General features: G+C 44.4%; 1 long non-coding RNA gene across 1 annotated transcript in view; it reads right to left on the bottom strand.

The window, feature by feature from the left end:
* Positions 1-2,316: 2,316 nt before the first annotated feature.
* Positions 2,317-22,523, bottom strand: part of LOC142814624 (uncharacterized) — a 55,620-nt gene continuing 35,413 nt past the window's right edge. Inside the window, exons 2-3 of the long non-coding RNA XR_012894994.1 lie at positions 7,099-7,167; positions 2,317-2,569 (exon numbers count right to left, since the gene is read on the bottom strand). This is a non-coding gene — a long non-coding RNA (uncharacterized LOC142814624). The remainder of the gene's footprint in view (positions 2,570-7,098; positions 7,168-22,523) is intronic.

Below are 22,523 nucleotides of genomic sequence, written 5' to 3'. Positions count from 1 at the left end.
TTTCTCAAGTCACGCTGAATAATTGAAAAGGCGGAAATTTTTATTAAACACAGGTCGCGATCTATGTTCAAGTATTTGTCAATGGTCTTCATAGTTTCGGCAGCACCCATCTTTTGCCCCATGTGAAGCACATTTCAATTCGTGGTATGTATATTTTATGTGCGCTTGAATGACACTAACATAGAAGGCATCATATTCTCGGGCTCGCGGGGACGCTAACATTATCAGCATTTTTCAGGGAAATGACAGAGGGATATCACTTGATCCGCATTGAAAGAATATTAGAATAACCTCAGGAAGTTCCAAACGCCAGTTGTTCAGAAGACTTGGGACGATAAACATGTCTCCGCTGCGTTAGCTGTCCACGTCTACACAGCGAGTACATGATTGATTGATATGTGGGGTTTAACGTCCCAAAACCACTATATGATTATGAGAGACGCCGTAGTGGAGGGCTCCGGAAATTTAGACCACCTGGGGTTCTTTAACGTGCACCCAAATCTGAGCACACGGGCCTACAACATTTCCGCCTCCATCGGAAATGCAGCCGCCGCAGCCGGGATTCGAACCCGCGCCCTGCGGGTCAGCAGCCGAGTACCTTAGCCACTAGACCACCGCGGCGGGGCAGCGAGTACATGCCGTCGCAGGAATTACAGACGTGAGGTGTTAGGAAGAGTGATGTTGGAGTTTGATTCAAACTGCTTTTACGAACATGAAATTGCATTTATTACTATCGGATTGGGTGTGGATGCTTCAATATTGTAGTATTCACAGGTCCTCATCAAGCCGCTACGGCAGCAATAACCTACCCCAAACAATTTGTTCTGTCACTTATGAAACTGCCCACCTGTTGGTACCTAAGGGTCTGCAGTATGTAATAAATAAAACACAATAATTAAAATATTACATTAACTACTCAAATGATTTGTAGGCGTATTTGTCTGTTGTTAAATAATGAAGCTGAAGAATGACGTTAGGCCATAGACACAGTGTGAGTGCCAGTGGAAGAGATGAAACGATGTGCGGTCATATAGAAACCAGACGGTGTGATGAAGTTTGCAGGTACCGAACGAAACACAGCTTATACATATACATTATACATATCTGTGTGTGTTTGTGTGTTGTGTGTGTGTGTGTGTGTGTGTGCGTGTGTGTTGTGATGATTATAAGTGTATCAATAACATGAGCATCCCTAGAGTTGTACACAGTTTCAATGCGCCAAGAACCCTTCAAGTGAACTTACTGCGTTGAGCGTTAGTCTTTTTACCCATTATAGGGGAAAAATCATGGAAGCAACCCAAAATTCTCGCCAAGAGTCAGGGATATTCGTTTGAACACTCTCTGAAGGCACCGTCAGTGTGTTCAACCTTACCGTTGAATGAAAGGCAGCTGATTTATTGACGCATATATGTAGAAAGTTTCACCAGGCCTGAACTCACTGTTTGCAGTTCTGGTATATAGCCGGCAGCGCATCAACGGCGCTGGTGTTGAGGACAAAAGCCGTGCTGTTTTACCAGGCCGCGGTGGTGGCTAAGCGCCAGCAGTTTCCCTTTCAAGACATCTGCGTATTGATTGCCGGTAATTCTAAGGATTTCATCGAACGAAGAGTGGTTGATGTGGTTCACACACATAAGCATTGACAAATTTTACAAATGAAAATAAAATATATTGAACCGTGAAGAGTTTATTTTTGTTTATTTGTGTTTTTCTATTATTTAGCACATTAAAAATAAGGCAATGCGCGGAAAATGGTCGACTCAAAGTCGTGGCTCTTGGCCCCTTTCAGCCTTTCCACTCGCTCAATTATTGCACACGGTTGGCGTGCCAAGTGTGAATAAGCGAAAAGTAGGACATTTAATGAAGCGTGCGACGAACAGAAGCCGCGGTGAGCCACTTCTAGCGAGTGAAACGTGCATTACATGAAGATGTATCGAATCATCACATTTGTTGCATGGCGCTGTGGTTTGTTAACTCACGAATTTCGAGTTTCCTGAAGGTTTTCCATGATTCTCAGTGGTAACGGGTGAGCACAGCCATTTGAGCTCCTTATTTGAGAAGATATTCACTTTAGATGACTACAACAATAAATCCAGTTCGCTGCAAGCCTGAATGGACAGACATAAGCGCAGTGTGGCTAGACAAAATCGTCATGACGACGGCCTTGTGCTTCCGGCAAAATACGTTTAATGAAAGGCTTGAATGTTTATTCGTACGGCTACACAGTATATTAATCCTTTACTTTTGTTATGTAGTCCAAATTATGTGAAGCAATCATAGGTTCGTCGTGTTCAGGGAAATACATGTAGCCAGACTAACTTAGTGGGCTTGCATATATTTATTACAGTTACTGGAATACATTTATGGTATTGAATATTTTTACAAGTCATTTAACAGGGAATGTCACTGGTCCCAACGTTCTCGCAAGTGTATTTCAAACACTGTTGTAGCCCTGACCAAAACAATTCGACATCCGAATTATTGTCTCCAGCAGCACTACCTCTTCGACGATTTCTCATCGCTTCACGCCATCCTCTCCTCCTGGACTTAAGACTTTGTAGACATTCATGTCCTGTAAAAAAATATGTATGTCGTCATAAGAGACGTGATTTAGTCAAGTACACCATGACCTACTCATTACTATAAAAAGTTTTGCATTGGTTCCGATATTATAGTTTTAGTGTTCGATCATTCTGTGCATAATTCAGTTGTAAATGAAATATATTTTCGCAAGTTGATAGTTTCACAATACGTGTATGTCTTTTTTAAATATGAATCGTCAAAAAGTATACTTGTTTTAGCTGTTCAACCACACAACACACGACCAAATTTCGAAAATAATAAACTAAATCTAACGTGTGGCTGCTTCACCTGAGCGACAAGTGGACCTGCAATACAGCACGAACAGATCCTGCTTGCACGCAAAAGGGCAAAAGACAGTTTTCACAGCTATCCTCCCCCTCTCAGTGTCACGTTCCTTCCCTGTATTTGCTGGCCCCACCAGTGATTTCATTAAAAATGCGTAGTTTGTTAATGATTTCTAGTGGAATATCCAACAGTCGTCAGGGGAGGAAGCAGCGCTGCCGCTGCGTATCAGCAAGTGAAGCCGCGTATCGTTGGAGTTATAGGGAGTTTTCGCCCCTGCTTTAGCAGCGATAACTGTTACGTGATTACAAGAACAGTTGCTTTTAGTGCTGTGGTTGTCCACCGCCACTTCCACCTGTGGCCGTATAGCCGCCGTCATGTAAAATGAGAAAAAAAAAATGCAGAAATATCGAGAATGGGACCGGATTTCAGCCCGGACCCTGTGCGTGGCAATTGTATATCCTACCATAGAGCCAAGCCGGTACTTGAAACTTCTTTGCAAAAAGAACCGACACTGCCATCATGTCAGCCAAGTAATCGTGTTAACATAAGCCATATAGCGTCGTAGAAGCGTGAAATAACAACCAGGCGTCATACAATCCGAATTGTCTGACGAGAGTCTTGTTTAAAGCTTCCCATCCTTTACAATGAACCCAGCCACAGTTCTGCAGCGCCATGTGCCACATCATCAAGGAAGTGCATACAATGTCTTACAGATGTGTGGCTGGTGTCTGGATTCTCCCTAACATGTCGATTTGGCATTGTGAGTGGCTTCCTACTTAACATAAATCATGCTCTATGGCGTAGCGGTTACTTTGCAAGTGTACCTGTATTTGTTGTCTCAACATAGTTTACAACGCGCTCTAGGAAGCCTGCGCTTCCAGCTTTTGCTGTGTCTGTGACGGGCGTTCCGGAAAGGTCTGGTGATTTTTTTTTCGTAGGCAACTATTTTACAACTTAATTGCGCTGATAATAGAATACACAGATCTCGCTCCAGATCATGGGTACGCATTAGAATTCTTTTGGTTTTGTTTTAGCTGAAACCTTCGCAGTTTGAATGAATAATAATCAACTGAACTGAGCTGGATACACTGGATTGAGCCCACAAAAATTTCATTAAATGTAAAGCGACAGGGTGTACACATTAGTATAGTGGTGTGTTTTGTTTAACATGTGACATCCGGCAATTTACCGGGAAGAAATTAGGTAAGGCATATAATTTTTCTCTGAAATACATCTGGAATACTATGAGATTTCACTCATAGCTAACCTGATATTCATCCATCGTACACATCTGACATGCCACAGCGCAACATCCGCTGAAGGTTAGGCAACCGTTCCGTCGCTGGGGTTAACATTACAGCAGCGTGTACAAGTTTGAAATGAAGAGGCGACATCATTCAGCAAATCAGATTGCATATGCATGTGAAACGAGCACGCTGGAATCTGCATTCTTTAGGAGACAGTTAAGTTACTTCCAACAAATATCCCGCGTAGAGTTGTGTTTGCTTGGATAGTTTGAAACATGTAGTTTTATCCAATATTCGCGCTCAACGACAACTTTGCTATGACGCAATCTTTTGCGATCTTTTGATGCGTACACCACGCAGACAAAAAAATCACAGCATATCGATGGAGGGAATAATGATGAGTGGGGCGAAGCGTCTGTCAGGCCGTACCCGCTTCCGTCCGTCCGTTCGTTCATTCGCTCTCGCTTCCGCCCGTTCGTGCGTGCGTCCGTCCATCCATCCATCTGTCCATCCATCTATCCGTCCATGCGTCAGACAGACAGGCAAACAACGGACGGACGCGGCCAGTAGATGATTCACGGTTTGCCGATAAACCTTTCGAAGCTTCACCCCACTCATCATCATTCACTCCATGGATATGCTGGGCTGTGGTTACTACATACATGCATACATACAGGTGACGACCGACCCACGCCTTGAGAAGCTTAACACCTGAATTTACCTAATAACACAATAGAGAGCCATTTCAAGTTAAAACGATGTGTAAAATGATAATTCATAGTTGTCGCACGGCCTAAGCGTTGTGCTTAATGTCTCGGTGGAGAACGGACAAAGCACAGGAACACCTTACGACAGTGAAACAGCCAAACAGGCCGAACAGAATGATGATGATGATGGCGATGATGATGATTATTATTATTATTATGATGATGACGATGATGATGATGGCGGTGGCATAAACACATGGCTCATACCCACTCAGGGAGATTTGCCCAAGAGGAGGAAGACCTCTTCCCTGTCTTCGAGTACCGAAAGCTCCACTAGGCTGTGCCCGTTAAACCTCTCAATTAGATTGCCTCGATGCGAGCTCCTCCGATCCTCCGCCTAAGTGGGGGTGAACGCATCGAGGCACCCTTCCCACAATCGTCATTTTCATCAACATGTAACACACACGTGTCTGTATAATTTTCTATAAGACCCCTCAATTATTGACGGATTCCCCACAGTGGGTATGAGCCACAAGACAAGGTCAAAAAGAACAAGAACAGTACTGCGATGTCTGAGTGACATCACCTTACAAGTTGTTCCGGACGGTCCCTATTGTGCGAGGTGTCGCAAGCACCGTCGTGAACTCGTTCATGTTGTGCGCATGAAGCCATACGTCAGCGAGTGACTGTGGTAGGTTTTTGTTTAAAACAAAACATTTCTGATATACCTATACACGCGGGCGATGCCATTTGAGGGACATAAAAAGGACGCGTCTGTATTGCATGTGGGCAACAACGGCGATGAAGGGATTGAACGGACATAGTTTAGTGGAGGTATAAGTACTCCAAAATGAAGAGGACGTGCTTCTTGTTCAGCCGATTTGAACACGCCGTTTCGATGTCTCAAGGTGTTTTTTTTTATGGTTCGCCTTGCACAGCGACAATAACATACCTGTCGATGAAACAGCGACCATTACAAATATACGCACATGTTAGGTGCTACAGATTTTCAGCACATTGTGTCGATTAATATGGGGGGGTTTTACGTCCCAAAACCACCATATGATCATGAGAGATACAGAAGTGGAGAGCTCCGGAAATTTTGACCTCCTGGGGTTATTTAACGTGCAGCCACGTCTGAGCGCAAGGGCCTACAACATTTCCGCCTCCATCGAAATTGAAGCCGCCGCCGCCGCCGGGATTCGATCCCACAGCCGAGTGCGTTGGCCCTTGAACCACCGCGGCGGGGAGAGCATATTGTTTCAAAGCGACAAATAGACATATTGGGAAAATGGTGAGAAAGTGCGCACAGCACAATTTAGTGTAAGGACCAAGCGCACTATATAACAAAAACTGAAGTTATTCAAGCAATTGTTTACTACATCCACCTTAGAGTAAAGCGGATGTCCTTTATATTTACGTAATACTTAAGGTATTGTTCATGTAACTACTTTTCCTTTTCTTGTTGCGTCAGAAAAACGCGCCTTCTGAAACAACTCTGCCGATCAGTAAGCAAGGGTTCTACACGTAACCATTTTACAAACCAGTTCTACCCGTGAGGAAGATAAGACGAAATGGACATCAGTACAATGAATGCATGCAGCTTTTAAACAGGATGGCTACTGTGGCCCTTAGAAGCGGGTTAAGAAACCCTGGCAACCCTTTTTCAGCACAATGGTTATGAAAGAACAACATTTTGCTCCAAAGAAGACGCAGGGGAGACCCCGCGCCATCCGGCAAGTCCTTTGTATTGGGACCGCCAAGCCGAGCGTAACCTCAGGACCGATCAAGGGCACCCTGGAAGGCCCGGATTCTGTCATGGAGTTCAGGGCTGCGAAGCTGTCCCCATCTGTGTTGCCCACCTGTGCTCGCTACCTAAAGACGGTGACGATGGCATCACACTGCCATACTACATGGTCCAATGTTTGTCTTAGGTACACAGGCAGGGCAGTCCACGCAGGGATGACATTCAGCCTCCTGAAAACCCCCAGCCAAACAACATAGCGTGGCGCACGGACTCTAATTTGCAATTATTGCTCAGACTTAGCTAGAAATTGTCCCCCTCTCGAATAAAAAACTGATGCCCTAAATACAAACAACCGTACCATAAACTAAAGGTTTGCGGCCATTGGCTAATTTCCGCCTCGTCAGTTGCATATAGTAACCGTGCCCGCCGCGGGATGCTTTCACTTGCCTGTGCGCTCACTCTCATCAACACTGAATAAAAGTCGTGCGTCCGAAGGAAAAGAAAAGAGAAAATGCTCAGGGTGCTGACTCACGCTGAATAAGGGCCGTATTTACTTCCTCCTCATGCCCTCCCAGTCCCTGCGTAGCTTTCAGCGTGATCCCTATATTAAGAAAGGAGAGAGAAAGCGCTAGAAGCGTGCAACAATTTCTGTTACTCTGTTCATACTTGAAAAGGGTTGTGGCCGTCAACATTTGAAGCAATAATTATAACCAATGAAGCACTTCGACGATTAGCGTGTTGCAGAGCCTTCTTAAGATGAACAGAAGACCTTACTTATGCACCTATCCATGATATAAAGGTGGCTTGGGTGCAAGTGATCCACTGTATCAACCATATTGCATTCGTTTGTATTGTTTTTGTTTATAACCTTTCATTACACCAAATTTTTGCATCCTAACGTGGTTACTTGTTTATATTTATTTATTTATTTTATTTATTTGAATATACTGCAGCCTTAATGCGGGGCTATAGTAGGAGTGGATGAGTTATACAAAACTAATACAAACAGAGCAACAACAATAAAACAACAATAAAACTGATATACATTACAGCAATACATAAGAATACATCGCTATTGTATTGCAAACATGATCTTTACCTATTTTCTAAATGGGCAATGCCGGCATCATTGGGAGTTCGTAATGATAGTGAACGAATACTGCCCGGTAGGGAATTCCAGAGGTCTATATTACGTGGGAAAAACTAAATTTGAATGTGTTAATACGAGCAAATATAGGCTTTATGTTCAAGATGTGGGAGCTGCGGGTGCAAGATTCTTACATAAATGCGATGTAGTTACCACCAAAGATGCCAGGAGAAGAGTTGACTGAATATAATAGTTTTAAAGATTCGATGCAATAACGAGATTGTAATGTCATTAAATTTTACCCACTCCCACGACATCCGCGTTGTGGGATTGCAGTTTGTAAAAACAAATAAATATTTGCGGAGCTTACAGATCGAACGACGGCAGTTATAAAAAAAAAACCGGTAATTCCACGCACAAAAATAATTAAAGGAAGCTGTCTTGTGTTGTATTTCGAAGTTTCAACAAATTTTTACAAATGCCTAATTAGATAATCTTTTTGACAACTTAATCATAGAAATCATTCACTCGCGCAGCGAGCAAATATTGCTAAGTACGTTATACCATATATCCCAATAAATTACGTCATGTCATGGTTTTGTGTCTATGATCGTGCTGCTACTACCTTTAGCTGATTTCTTTAACCGCAACAGTGACTTAGGCCTACTTTTTCCATGAATGACGCGGAGTTACCGGCGAAAATTGGTGTCCGAGTAATACGAAGCAAAGAAAATGATGGGTGGGGGGGGGCAGCATGGCGAATAAATAGGGTTTGTTGAGGTTGCAGTCCATCGTATGGAAAAAAACGGGGGAACCTAAACGCATACGGAAGCGGTAAAAATCACGTGCCGCAACACACTGATCCCATTGTCAGGCACGCCGTAGAAAGATATTCCCGAAAATATTTGTACTGATTACAGTAAAACTGATTCTGATTATGAAATCGTATCAAACCCTGGATATGTGCAACCTGCACGTATTTGTAACTTGCACAAAATTTTTTGATGTAAAAGTTTTGTTGCATACCAAACCAATTTCACTGTTCCCATCTACCAATCCGGCCACCTATAGATCAATTAATCTCGTCTGTTATCTCAAACAACCTCGAAAACGTTAATTACTTGCAATCATACTTAGAACATGGCTGAATATTCCTAAGTAGCCGAAGTGTGTCAGTATTTTATCTTTCGCAAACAATCCTGTAAGCTGTTCCCTTATATATTCTTGTTGAATCCTCCTCCTCTCTTTCGTGCTTTTCGCAGGGTTTTGCTTTCAGTGGCACGGCACTGAATATCATACAGCGCCTCGAGCAACCTGGGTGAGCTAGCACTTGCAAAGCAGCCAACTTGGATGACATGGTTGCCCATAGGTCGAAGGCAAAACGTGTGATCTTGCTTCTAAAGTAGGGTAAGTAAATCTGATTGTACCTCATACGCTCTTGAAACAGGCATTAGGTCTTTCGGTTTAAATTCTAGCTTTTGTGACAACTTACAAGTGTGTAACGCTGAAACCGGGAGACTTCTTGAGAGCAGTAACGTAAATCTTCATGGATTACACTTAAGAAAAGAGAGAAAATAAAAACGAAACGGGAACTCGCACTGACAACCTGTGGCACCACCACTACGCCCGCAGAACAGTTTGACCATGGCGTCTAAAACAACTACATACTTACAGCAACAGGCCCCCTCATTCTTGCCATTATACCTCGGTGACAGGCCTCCGCACCGTAGTGATCGCTTTACGGAGATGGGGTCCATTGCTATAACTGCATCGCTATTATGACGGGCCCCCTTACTTTAACGATAGTACTGCGTTTACGGGTTCTGTCACTGTAGTCACGATTACACTACGCTGAAGGGCCCCCTCAATTTAGCGTCAGTACTGCATTGATGGGCCCCGTCACCATATATTCACTGCCATAAAGTTTTGTAACGTTCCCTATCTTCAAGCACAACACCGATAACTCCTTGGTATTTCGCTCTGCCAGCCTTTTTGTGTAAAACTTCTTTTGCGTTTACGTGGAATTTTTCTCTTTTGAATTTCTGAATAATTTTGTGTGTATATGTACGAAATTAAAATGCGCATATCAGAATGCCAAGTCAATCGAATGTATCGTGCACTATGAAATGTCTAGTTTGTTAAGTCACTGATACAGACTGCATGACTTATCAGTGGACCAAAACCTCGTCCGACTTATTATCCTTTATTAGTGACACCCGGCCGAGACCTATTGCCTATTTTCCAGCAAATAATAAAAAAACTGTGGAGTGTTAACTATTTGCCACGTGACAAAATGAATCAACAAAAATATCTGGGCTGACCTCTTCTGTTCCCTCACCTAAAATCTGTAATCTATCCAACGTCACGGTTCATACAAGGAGCTACGTTACTTATACGATATTAAGCACATTTACCAAAAACGTCTTGAGGATGGCAGGAAATGCTATATAGGTGGCTTCCTATACGTTGTACGCAGCAACCATTCAAATGAAGTGGCATTTTAAGCTCATGGAAGACGCCTGGTGCACACACCGCTCAGGGATACAGAGTGCTGCGTGACAACCTGGCAACTTCTGTCACTCGCTCAAGTTATCGAAAATTATGTGATGAGAATTCAATAATTCACTTGCTGTACCAAGTTTCATGTAGGTTCCTATTCTTTCAACCTTCAGTTAGGACTGTCGAATGCCGGCTGCGGCGGCTGCTTTTCCAAAGGAGGCGGAAATGTTGTAGGCCCGTGTGCTCAGAATTGGGTGCGCGTTAAAGAACCCCAGGTGGTCGAAATCTCCGGAGCCCTCCACTACGGCGTCTCTCATAATCAAATGGTGGTTTTGGGACGTTAAACCGCACATATCAATCAATCAGTTAGAACTGAGATCGCCTTGTGAACACTTTGCGTCGCTAAGCAACATTGTAATACCTTTTGTTGTCGTAAATCACTTTCATAATATCCAATTCATTCGTAACATAAGCGACGAGCAACGCCGACCATTCCTGTATCGGTTATGGCTGAGCATACTTTGTGCCACTTTCATACTTGGCCACCAAGTGATGCGCTCGGTGAACAATTTTCTGTCGATTGTACAGCAAACTTCCCAAAAATTAAAGGCTGACAGATCGCATCCTGATCGCCCTTGCATAAACTAGGGGAAAAAGGCTCGTTTTCGCTTTTTAAATACGACTGCAATGGACTGCAGGAATGGACTGCAGGAACACATCACAGCGGATACTCATTGGCAAATTTACTCCCACTGACTGCGTTCTATTGTGTCGCTAAGAAATTCGAAGCATTTCTTAGCGAACTTGAACATATCCATCCCTCCTTCCATTCCACCCATTCATTCCATCCTTTCCATTCCATCCTTTCCATCCACTCCAATCCATACCATTCGTTCCATTCGACGCCATACATTCCATTCATTTCATACCATCCACTCCATTCCACCTATCTCCTTCCATCATCTAACCACCTATACCTGACATGATCATTCCTTTAGTATGTAAAACCAAATTAGCACAGGAGCACATTAGTGTTGGAAATCACGAATAACTGAAATGTATATCATGGAACCCATGCGGTGTACCTCATGAAATAATTTCGTTCGAAACATTTGGGGAGCCGCCTACCAATACACATTATGTACATTATGTACATTATGTACATTATGTGCTACACATTATGTACAAACTACGTCAACCAATTAATGGGCAGAATATACTTGGAAAATGCTCATACGATAGCGTGAAAGAGCCCGTGTTGCATGTGACCTGGATAGACGCAAAAAAAAAGGGGGATCCTTAAGCTTTGCCTTTAAGTGTTGAACGTGAAACCGCTATTCTTTCCCAAGTACGTACTTGAAATACTTTCTGAACACATGTTACTTTATGGTCCTACTATTAAAGTTTAAATTACGGATGATATAAAGTGGCGTGTGTAAGTGAAGCTTTCGCATATAACTGCATGTGTGTAGAGGGTAGCATGCTTTAAACAACGAGCAAATTAGGCGCGTTAAGTGTTTTCGACCTTATTATGCACCCACTACGTGGCCTTAGGAAAATATGCGCAGTAACGTGTGTGCCTTTTCTAATTAGCGGCTGGTTTTAAACCATCAAATAGTCACATGTAAGGACACCCGATGTCGTTGTACGCTTGTACCACGCAATAATACAGGATCTTACATGTGTTATGAAGCCTGTATAAGGGACGCCTGCATTTGTAAACCAAGTTACTCTCACTGCATTTTAAAGAACAGAAAGTTATTTTCACGGTATTTTTAAGAAGACGTGCGGCTGTGTGGTTGGTCACCTGCTTGCCACGGAAATGACCTGGCTTCTATCATCACTCAGACACGAAAAATTTTATTACTTGTTTTACACGTATTTTTCTCGGTGTTTTCGTCGCGCACAGGAGAATGACTTTTCACTAGCAACCAATGACGTCAACGCCAGAATTTCTGCGAAGGAAGGAAGGAAGTATGTTTATTTACAGAAAGGCAGAGAGGTCGGCCTGAGCGATAGTTTGCTCTAGCCTGCTACTCTACACTGGGGGAAGGGAAAGGGGAAAAGAAAGAATAATGGATGACGATGGTGAGATAGAGAGGTGAGTATGTAGTGTTCTTTCTAGCTGAGACACATTTTAGAGCCGCGCACATAGTCCAGTTGTTTCTAAAAAGGTAATAACTGCTCTTGTGACCGCAGTTGCACTGTTGGTGCCTGGCCAAGGGCCCAACATGGTCTCATCAGTTAATGACCTACTGCGATATTGTTCAGTAGAAGAAATCAGTGTTTGTCGTTCACGTGGGTATGCTGGGCAGACACAAAATATGTGCTCAAGTGTTTCTGGCACATGACAGTGTTCACAATTAGGACCGGTGTCACTGCGACCGATGATATGTGCGTAACGTCTGGTGTACGCTACACCAAGACGAATGCGGTGAATCATACTTGTGAGTTGCCTTTTCAACTTAGGAGGCATGCAGAACCTCATTTCCGGGTCCCATTTGTGAAGTCGCTGGTGTCGCCGTTCCGGTTTGGTCCAGTGCTGAAGTGTGTAGCTGCGCATCACGCAACGAAGCAGGGCGTTCGTGTCAGCTCGTGAAAACGCAATGCGTACTTCAGGGGCACTGCTTAAGGCATTTTTAGCTTGAGCGTCTGCCTCTTCGTTTCCCATCACAATCTCTTCAACGATATCACATTCAAAATCGTGGTTTTAGCTGCACACTAACCCCGTGGAGTAGCTAGGGGGTGGCATCAAAACTTGACACTAAAGCCCCCCCCCCCCCAACACGCACACACGAAGTGTTTCTTCACCGTGGCATACAAAGTGAAAAATGACGATTTGAGAAAGTGCCCACCCCATAAATGAAAAGTTCTCGCAACGTCCCTGCTCGAACCCATTCATTCTTCCTGGCAGTCTAGTAACAGCAAAATGCTTTACTGCCACGAAGATTGTCTATGTTTTATTGAGTGATGTATTCTGCCGGAGACTCACATTAGTACATAAAACTGCCGCGAAAAAATACTATGCAACAGTCTTATCAGGCAACATTAAGTATGGTTGTCGTGCTGGCTAACTGCTTTCATAAAAATGTAAGAAACATTCCATGCGTTCTCCTATAGCTGTGCCAGCTATAGTCAAGGTTTGGTCTACCTTGAGAAGATACGCAGATGACCGCTACTCAATGATACGCCCTTTATCGCAACGTAGCCTGCCCTTCATTTCGATAAACCTAACGTAGTTAGAGAGGACGCTGGCAAACTGTCCCACGAAACGAAGAATCTCATTAAGAAGCGTCAAAGCATGAAAGCCTCAAGTACAACAGACAAAATAGAGTTGGTAGAGCTTTCGAAGTTGAATAATAAAAGTAAGGTATCAGATGTAAGAAGGTATAACAAGAAGAGATTTGAACACGCTCTGTACAACGGAGGAAGCGTAAAATCAGTGAAGAGAAAACTTGGGATAGGCAAAACGCAGATGTATGCACTAAAGGACAAGGAAGGCAAAGTAACTACCAGTATGGATAGAATAGTAAAATTAGCGGAGGAGTTTTACAGAGAGCTGTACAGTAGCTAGCGCAACCACCACCTTAATATAAGAGCTAGCAGTAACCCAGATGACGCACCACCAGTAATAATAGAAGAAGTCAGAAAAGCCTAGGAGAGCATGCAAAGAGGCATAGCTACTGGTGAGGATCAGGTAACATCAGATCTGCTGAAAGATGGAGGCTAGATTGTGCTAGAAAAACTAGCGACCCTGTTTACGAGGTGTCTCTTGACGGGAAGAGTACCAGAATATTGAAAGAATGCTAACATCATCCTAAAGCACAAGAAACGAGATGACAAGGACTTGAAGAATTACAGGCCGATAAGCTTGCTCTCCGTAGTGTACAAGCTATTTACAAAAGATTTTGCTAACAGAATTAAGGCAACATTAGAATTCAATCAACCAAAGGAACAAGCAGGATTTAGAACAGGCAACAATCGACAATATTTCTACTATGAATCGGTAATACAGAAATGCTCAGAATATAGTCAACCACGCACTATACATAGCCTTCATAAATTACGAGAAGGCGTTTGATTCAGTAGAAATATCAGCCGTCATGCAGACACTGTGGAATCAGGGTGTAGATGAAGTATATATAAACATTCTGGAAGAAATCTACAGGGGATCAACTGCTACCATAGTGCTTCATAAAGAAAGCAACAGAATACCAATCAAGAAGGGTGTAGGGCAGGGGGACACAATCTCCCCAATGCTATTTACCGCGTGGTTATAAGAGGTTTTCGGAGGCCTAGAACGGGAACAGTTAGGCATAATAGTTAATGAAGAGTACCTTAGTAACCTGCGCTTTGCCGAAACTTTGCATTGCTGAGTAACTCAGGGCACGAATTGCAACTCATGATTACGGAATTAGACAAGGAGAGCAGAAAAGTAGGTCTTAAAATTGTTATGCAGAAAACAAAAGTAATGTACAACCTCGGAAGAGAACAGTGCTTCGAGATAAGTAATTGTGTACTTGAAGCTGTAAAAGACTGTCTACTTAGGACAGGTAATAACCACAGAGCCGAACCACGAGACTGAAGTAACTAGAAGAATAATAATGGAGTGGAGCACACTTGGCAAGCACTCTCAAATTATGACAGTTAAATTGCCACTATACCTCAAATCGAAGGTATATAACAGCTGCATCTTGCCGGTACTTACCTACGGAGCAGAAATCTGGAGAGCTACAAAGAGGGTTCAGCTTCTATTAAGGACGATGCAGCGAGCAATGGAACGGAAACTGGTAGGTGTAACCTTAAGAGACAAGAAAATAGCAGAGTGGATTAGGGAACAAACCGGGGTTAAGGATATCATAGTTGAAATCGTGAAGAGGAAATTGACATGGGCTGGGCATGTAGCACGTAGACAGGATAACCGCTGGTCATTAAGGGTCACTAACTGGATGCCTGTAGAAGGCAAGTGAGTTAGCGGGAGGCATAAGGTTTGGTGGGCAGATGAAATCAAGAAGCTTGTGAGTATAAATTGGCAGCAGCAAGTACAGGACCGAGTGTACCGGCGGAACATGGGAGAGGCCTTTGTCCTGCAGTGGTGTAGTCAGGCTGATGGTGATGATAGTGATTATGATCAACGTAAGTACCTCGGCTTGTGTGCCAGTCATACATCGGATCATGAGTTGCCCTTTAGGCATCGGTCAAGTGGACATACCTTGTAAGCCCTCAATACGCCCCCACCTTGATAAGCGAGGACACGTCAGTATATCTCGTAACCGTTGGCTGAAAAGAAAATGTGGCATAAAAAGCGACTCGTTGAGTGCTTTTTCATAAAATTATTCTCACATTGCTTCGGGATCTACCAAAGTTTTCATTTTGAGGTTCGTTCATATTTTTCTCAGTATACCGCAGCTAAAGATGTGTGTTTTAGGTCAATGCCTAGGTGTTTCTTTCATCTATTTCCATGTCTTTCTCTCTTCCTCTCTCTCAATCTTCCTCGCTTGGTAGTCGTGTGAGGCAGGAAAATACACATTCTAATCATTTGCATGTGCGTGGCCAAGTGAGATATTAAAAGAACTGTGATCTAATAAATATTTTCAGTTAAATCAATCGAGTATCAGAAATATTTTACACAACTAACCCACCCAGCTTTTCACAGCAGGCCCTTTCTGATGCGAAAAAAGTTGGGAATCTCAAAATTTATCTTCTGATAGAAAAAACATACTTAGCGCGAAAACCCTTACCAGAACTTTGAGCTATTTCGACTTTTTGAACTTAGCAGCAATGGTGTGCCTCAGCCAGTGCAACTTCATTAAGAAATATTGAGAAAAATAGCAAGAGACGATGAGCAGGCCGAGCCTATTCAAAGCCTGTCTTTCTTTTTCCTTCTTCTTTGCCTACATATAATGTTTACATAATGGATAGGGGCAAGTCTTGATAGTGACTGAAGCTGTCACGTGTGGGGCCGAAATGAACGATGAATACTTTGCTCACGTTCGCCAGAATCATTTTCTGTTTTGTTTTACATACAAAGCGCACATTGCCACATGCTGTATCAGCACGACGTCTGTCATGTCGCGACCACCGCCGGAGGCGCTGCCGCGCTGCGACTCACTGTAGCGAGCTCTCATACATTCGTGCCACCTCGGTGCCAGCTGGGCGGCCTTCGCCTGTCAGCCACGGGCGCCTTCTCTCCTGACTGACGGGAGCCCTGCCCCTGGTCTCAGTAAAGCGAAAGAAAAAAAATCAAAAGGGCAAGACTGTGGAGACGACGTAGGAGAGAGCAAGTTGCCACATCGCAAAGGGAAGGCGGCCAGCCCAGCAATAGCCTGAAGCCGCCGCTGTCGCAGACGTGGTTACGACAGGCTACTCGCCGAGGCTGGATAAATGCCCCCAACAAGGAACCGGGAAGGGTTGCGGAGATCGATGAGCAGACCCATTTGAAAAGGCGTCTGAGACATGAAAATGGGGCGCACATACACTGCCTCTTGCAAGATTGCCTTTACTCGACGATCTTTTTTTTTTTTCAGTCATTCAGTCAAGCAAGTGTACTGCGCGATATATGGGTAATGAGCTTGTCCAAATGTGCTTCTGCCAAATGGGCAATTATTGTCGGATCAAAAAGCGGACGGCTTAAACTGCCTGAAGGTAACGTAGCAAATTGGGCTATTGAAACATACTAATCACAATCAGCGAAGAAAACAAGAACACGAAAGCGCAAGGAAGTACACGACACAAGCGCTGTCTAAATGAAAGTTGAAAAACATTGGCAGCATATCCACGGAGTGAATGATGGAGAGTGGGGCGAACCATTCGTCCGTCCATTCGTTCTTGCTTTCGTCCGTCCATGCGTCCGCCTGTGTGACCGTCCATGCGCTCATCCGCCCGTCCGTGCGTGCGTCTGTTCGTGCGTCCGTCCCTGCGTTCGTCCATGCATCCGCCCCTGCGTCCGTTCATGCGTTCATACATGCATCTGTCTGTGTGTCCGTTCGTCCATTTATTCAACACACCAAGTACCACCATCTCGCGTCTTTTTATTATATATTGCCCATATAAAAGCACCGCCATACAGCGGAAATTCCAAGGACTAAACGAGAGGTGGCGCACGCACACTTTGTTACAGCTTGCACTTCGCGTCTACTTCCCACCTTTAACCACCTCGAGTTCATGGTATATACTAGTTCACTGTTTTCATGGTACTGCGGCCCAACACTCGCTAAACCTTTCTAAAACCAAGAAGGTTACGCCCAGCGAGTATAACGTAGCAACCTCTTCCTGTCAGATAGCGCTCAATGTACATGCCAATGGCTGCTAATGGGAAATGAGAGACAGGAGAATTCGGCTTTTACTTTCGTACGGCTTGCGCTTCGTATCTACTTCCCACCTTTAACCACCTCGAGTTCATTCATGGTAGTTCATTGTATTCGTGGCTTTGCGGCTCAACGCTCGCTAAACCTTTTTAAAACTGAGGAGGTTATACCCAGCGAGCATAACGTAGCAACCCTTTCTTGGCAGATAGTGCTCAATGTACATGCCATTGGCTGCTAATGGGAACTGCAGCGTGCTCGTTAACTAAACGCGAAATGCTCCTGTCGCTCATTCTCCATTAGCAGCCATTTGCATGTACATTGAGCACTATTTTTTATTGTTCAACAACGCACAGAAGAAATTTCTCACCGGCACCACCTTAGAGGTCAAAACGTAATACTTGTTACATACTACAACGTCTACGAGGGACGAACAGGTGCTGTTATAAAGAGCTTCGCCCCCTAAAAAAAAACACGGCGTATGTAAGCCTAAAGGAAGGCACTGAAAATGTTATCATTCCCCAACAAGCATGTAAGAAGTAATCACATACGGTGTAGATACGAAATCTCAGCACCTGTGAGAGCGATTGAAGGCTGGCCCGGGAATCTATCTTTTGCTTTCAGGATTTCAAACGCTTCAGTAATTTAACGCGTGCGCTGGTCTCTGTGCCTCATCAGTGTCATCACCTTGTTTAGCTCGGTTGCGGAACCACACTGCCGGCAATTAAGGGAAAGATGCATAAATGGTGTACTTTTGAGAGAGCTACAGCTTGATCACATGAACGGACGTTGACACAACGTCCGTCTGCCTAATGTACGCACCACCAAATGACAAAGAGACGGAGCACACCACTTCACTCGCACAGTCAGCGAAACGCTTAGAATGTTCTATAGAGTAACCTTGAGCACTGACAGTGGCCTGCCCTTTCTGCACTCTTTTTCAACGTCTCGCGCACACGCTTCTTAGCTTCTCGCCAGTACGAAAGACAACATTTATCTCATAATGGCTGGCAATCTTCTTTAAACTGTACAACAGAGTGCAGGTATGGGATAACGACAAACTTTCCCCGCCTATAGAGGACAAAGTCGCAACGTCAAGGTCCTCTTCTTGCTTCCTTTTTCAATGAGGAAACAGTCGCTGTTAAGTGAAGGCAGGGACTAGGCACGGTAAACTAGCCGCTTCCAATCTGTCAACGTGCGGTAAAAAACTCACGTACGGCGTGACACTGGGCTTCTTTAGAGCCGAATTAAGCATACAATTTTTGAATGAGCAGAACGACAGCTTAAAAGGGGTTTCGCGGAACGGGGGGAACAAGAAAAGCAAACATGATCCCTCTGGAACTGTAATCTTTCATTTTATAGCTAACTGTATGACTAGAATATAACCGAGTGACTTCAGTCTCGGCGAACTGTCGTGAATATTTTTGCCAACGAGCGTGACCACGCGCAACAACTACAGTTACTTCAGCATGTCCTCTTACTAGAAGAGTAGTTATACCAGTAAAGTTTACACGAGTAATATTTTATGTTCAATGCCAGGTGGTACACACTCTATGAGATGAGAGCTCAACTCACGCCACACTGCTTCGATTTGTGATGGCCTTACCAGCAGTAACGTTATAAATACACTGAGAAGCCGAATTTATAACATTAGAATTCGGAAGAGTATTATAACTTAGACGGAAGTGAGAAATCCACTTCGTATTGTGAGTATGGGCGTATTTAGGTATTGTAGAATAAACGGAGTATAAGCTCATCACTCGGCTGCACTAACGGGCTACTTCTTCATACATCGCGACACGGCTGTTCTATACTCAGTGAAGCCTCATTCAGTCGTAAGCGTTCAAGACTAACGCCAGCTGACGTTAGCTCTTCATTTCTCGAGTTACAGTCAGCAACACGAAGCTAGGTGGAGGTCGAGTTGGGGAGGATTTGATACATGCTGGCACACGCCGAAAGCAAGAAAAAGAAAGCTGCTAGTTTGCATCCCGTGCGGGAGTGTACAGACCATGCCGTCACAGCTTAGCCTGCTGCGAGCGTGCAGTCTCGGCGGCTGCAGCGACGGAGATACGCGATCCCCTGGCAGGCGCGAAACGGCGGAGGCATCAAGGATGGGGCTTGCGAAAGGGCTGAGCAGCTGGTTTTTAATTGTCACGTGCCTTCTTTACTGCTTCTGGTTTTTTCTCCTCTCTCCGTCGACCCCTTCCTCGAGACCTCCCGCAGACTGCGATTCTGTTTCGCGAAATCCGTGCAGTGCCACCAGATGCATACGGGCATCGTTGCTAAGATAAATTGCGGTATGCAGAAAAGGGTGAAGCAAAAAATAAAAGTGTCAGCTTTTGTCGATAACGCGCTTAAGGTCGTGAAGCTTGTTTGGCGTGTCGAAGAGTCAAAGGTATTATGAATGAGGCCTTTTTTTTTTCTTTGGAGGTCCTGAAATATGAACGGGGGTGTTAGAAGCGCAGCGCTCTAAGAAGGTGAGAGATAAAGTTCGTAGCTTGAGTCGTGAACACGAAAAGGCATTTCAATTCCGTTGCTATGTCTCTCGCTGGATTATTGCGATCGAAACTCGATGAGCGGAAAAAATAATTCACGTCCTTCACAGAGTGTTGCTACCTGCCTGGCTAATCCCGTGGTGGTTCCGGGAGGTAAAGCCTCCTAGCCCTGTTATGGGTGTACTGGACCTTGGGCGATATGGGACATGCGACTGCGATCATCCCTTAAAAGCGTGGCCTCCGAATACCAGGGCTAAGTGACCCCGCATGTCTTCCACGTGTCTTCTCGCGTGTCTTCTAAATAATATTCAGTTCTTCTTCATCATGCCATTAATTTGTATAAGCCTGTAAATAAGTCGGTGTCTGTAGTGTTCAGGTGTGACCGCTTTAGCTCTAATAAGTCTATTGTGATGAGTGGCAAACTTCCTCCTCCTCAGGTTGTCATGTTTGTAGATTTCATTCCTTTTCGTGGATGCATCTCTTCATTACCTATCCCTTTAAGGGTCTTCCTATCCATCAGAATGAAAGCCATATAAAAATGCATACCGGCATGTATGTTGGTGAGAGAATGCTACTGGCCTCTTTATTTGGATTTGTGGTAATGTCGTCGAGTGAGTTAACGTTTGATTGATTATTATGTGGGGCTTAACGTCCCAAAACCACCATATTAGTATGAGAGACGCCGTAGTGAAGGGCTCCGGAGATTTGGACCACCTGGGGTTCTTTAGCGTGCACCCAAGTCTGAGCATATGGGCCTACAGCACTTCCGCCTCCATCGAAAATGCAGCCACCGCAGCCGGGATTCGATCCCGCGACGTGCGGGTTAGCAGCCGAGTACCTTAGCCACTAGACCACCGCGGCGGGGCTAACGTTTGTTCTAAACCAATAAATGAAATATATATCAATTGTCTGTTTAGGTGTTAACCATATTTGCGACCTGTGGGTAATCATTTCGCCGTCTGAGAGCTCCAATGGCTTCTGTGAACTCGATATATATTACTGTGTGTATATCGTCCATCATGTCTGGACCAACGCGATGACTGCCTGTTCAGATATTTCCGGTTTGCTAGTGTAAACCTTGGCGTGGTTGGTACTCTTGTTCTGGCGGTCGGCTATCGCCACTGCTACTATGGTTCGTTCCTTATAGGCGGCTGAGTTCACAACCCAAGCTGTTATATCTCCTTTTTCCAATTTCTACATTGCAGCCTTAGTGACTACTCTCCCACTGATTTTATCTGTGGCCGTGTGAAGGGGATCGACTTTCTATTGACACGTATCTCATGGACAAGGAGATATAAGACGAGTTCATAAAGCGTCGTGTGGTGCATCGGAAGTCCAGTTGCAGTAAATGAAAAAAGTGTGAATAGCGCAGTAGTTAGAGGGCGCGGTACGTTTCACCGCTCATTGAGTGGCCATGCGTTTGACTTCCGATCGATCTGCACCAACAAAACATTATCTACTAGTCTTTTCTTTGCCATCATTTGCGTGTATTTTACCAACACCATTTCTGTTATGAAAATGACGTCAGAAAAGTCTTGGTCGATCAGGCCATAAAATCCTTCCATGTTGAAACAGCCATCTTGGGCACTGTTTGTGTTAAAATGTAATGACAATGAGATACGCTGCCTGATCCAGCTGTTTCGCGCAAGTGGCAAGCCACAAAAAGCACCCGCATCCAAAAAGCGAGATCGGCTCAAAGAACTCACAGCTTTCAGAATTATTCTGAAGGCCAGCCTATGTGAAGCAGTCCTTGAAAAATAATATGGACAATACTACATTAAATAACTGAGTACTTCATGCACGATTGTTGGGGATATGTTACCTAACGATTCAAATATTTTTAGCTACCCACAACATTGGTGCGTTAGGAAGAGTTTGAAAGCTCACTAGACCAATTATTTGTATCCACTTTGCTGAGTTACAGAAAGAAAAATGTTCGTTGTGCTTTGAAGACTTTCTCACGTACGTTTGTTGAAGATTAGATTGGTGTGTGGAGATCAGTAAACTGAGTATCCAGGACTCTAACAGCATCAGGCAGACATCGATAGTGCGGATGAAAATCTATTCATCTTTGGTTTGGCCATTTATAGCTTCGTGTTGGGTAAGGCTTCCTTACTGCGTACTGCAAGCTATTTTCTCTGAGACTATGTCAAAGACGGCTAGCAGCACTCCTGTCTGACTACCGCTGACGATGGCGAGTCGGCGATGGCATCGTGTGAAGATGGCGGTGGCTGAGAACTGGTGACACCACTGGAAAAATTATGTCTGCGTGCTAGGCTCTTCCCGACACCACGCGTATATAAGCACGCAGTCCCCCCCACCTCCATCGTCCCTGTTTGCGACACGTTCCATATATGTTGCCTGCCATCGCTCATCCTTTGCGTGTGGTTAACCGAGGCGTACATAGCGCGTATGGAAGCAATAAACGCGCTGTCACTATACTGTATAAGAAGCAGCGTTTGAGCCCTCGTGATGAAACAACAACAACAACAAAAAAACGTGACAGTTGTTGCCTGTTGCCAAACACAAAATCCCACAGCCCCACAGCACCCCCCCCCCCCTTATTGCCTGC

This window comes from Rhipicephalus microplus, chromosome 4 (assembly GCF_043290135.1).
Source record: "Rhipicephalus microplus isolate Deutch F79 chromosome 4, USDA_Rmic, whole genome shotgun sequence".
In the NCBI taxonomy this organism is placed as follows: Eukaryota; Metazoa; Arthropoda; class Arachnida; order Ixodida; family Ixodidae; genus Rhipicephalus; species Rhipicephalus microplus.
Note: the sequence above shows the minus strand (reverse complement) of the source record. Positions and strands in the feature narration are given on the sequence as shown.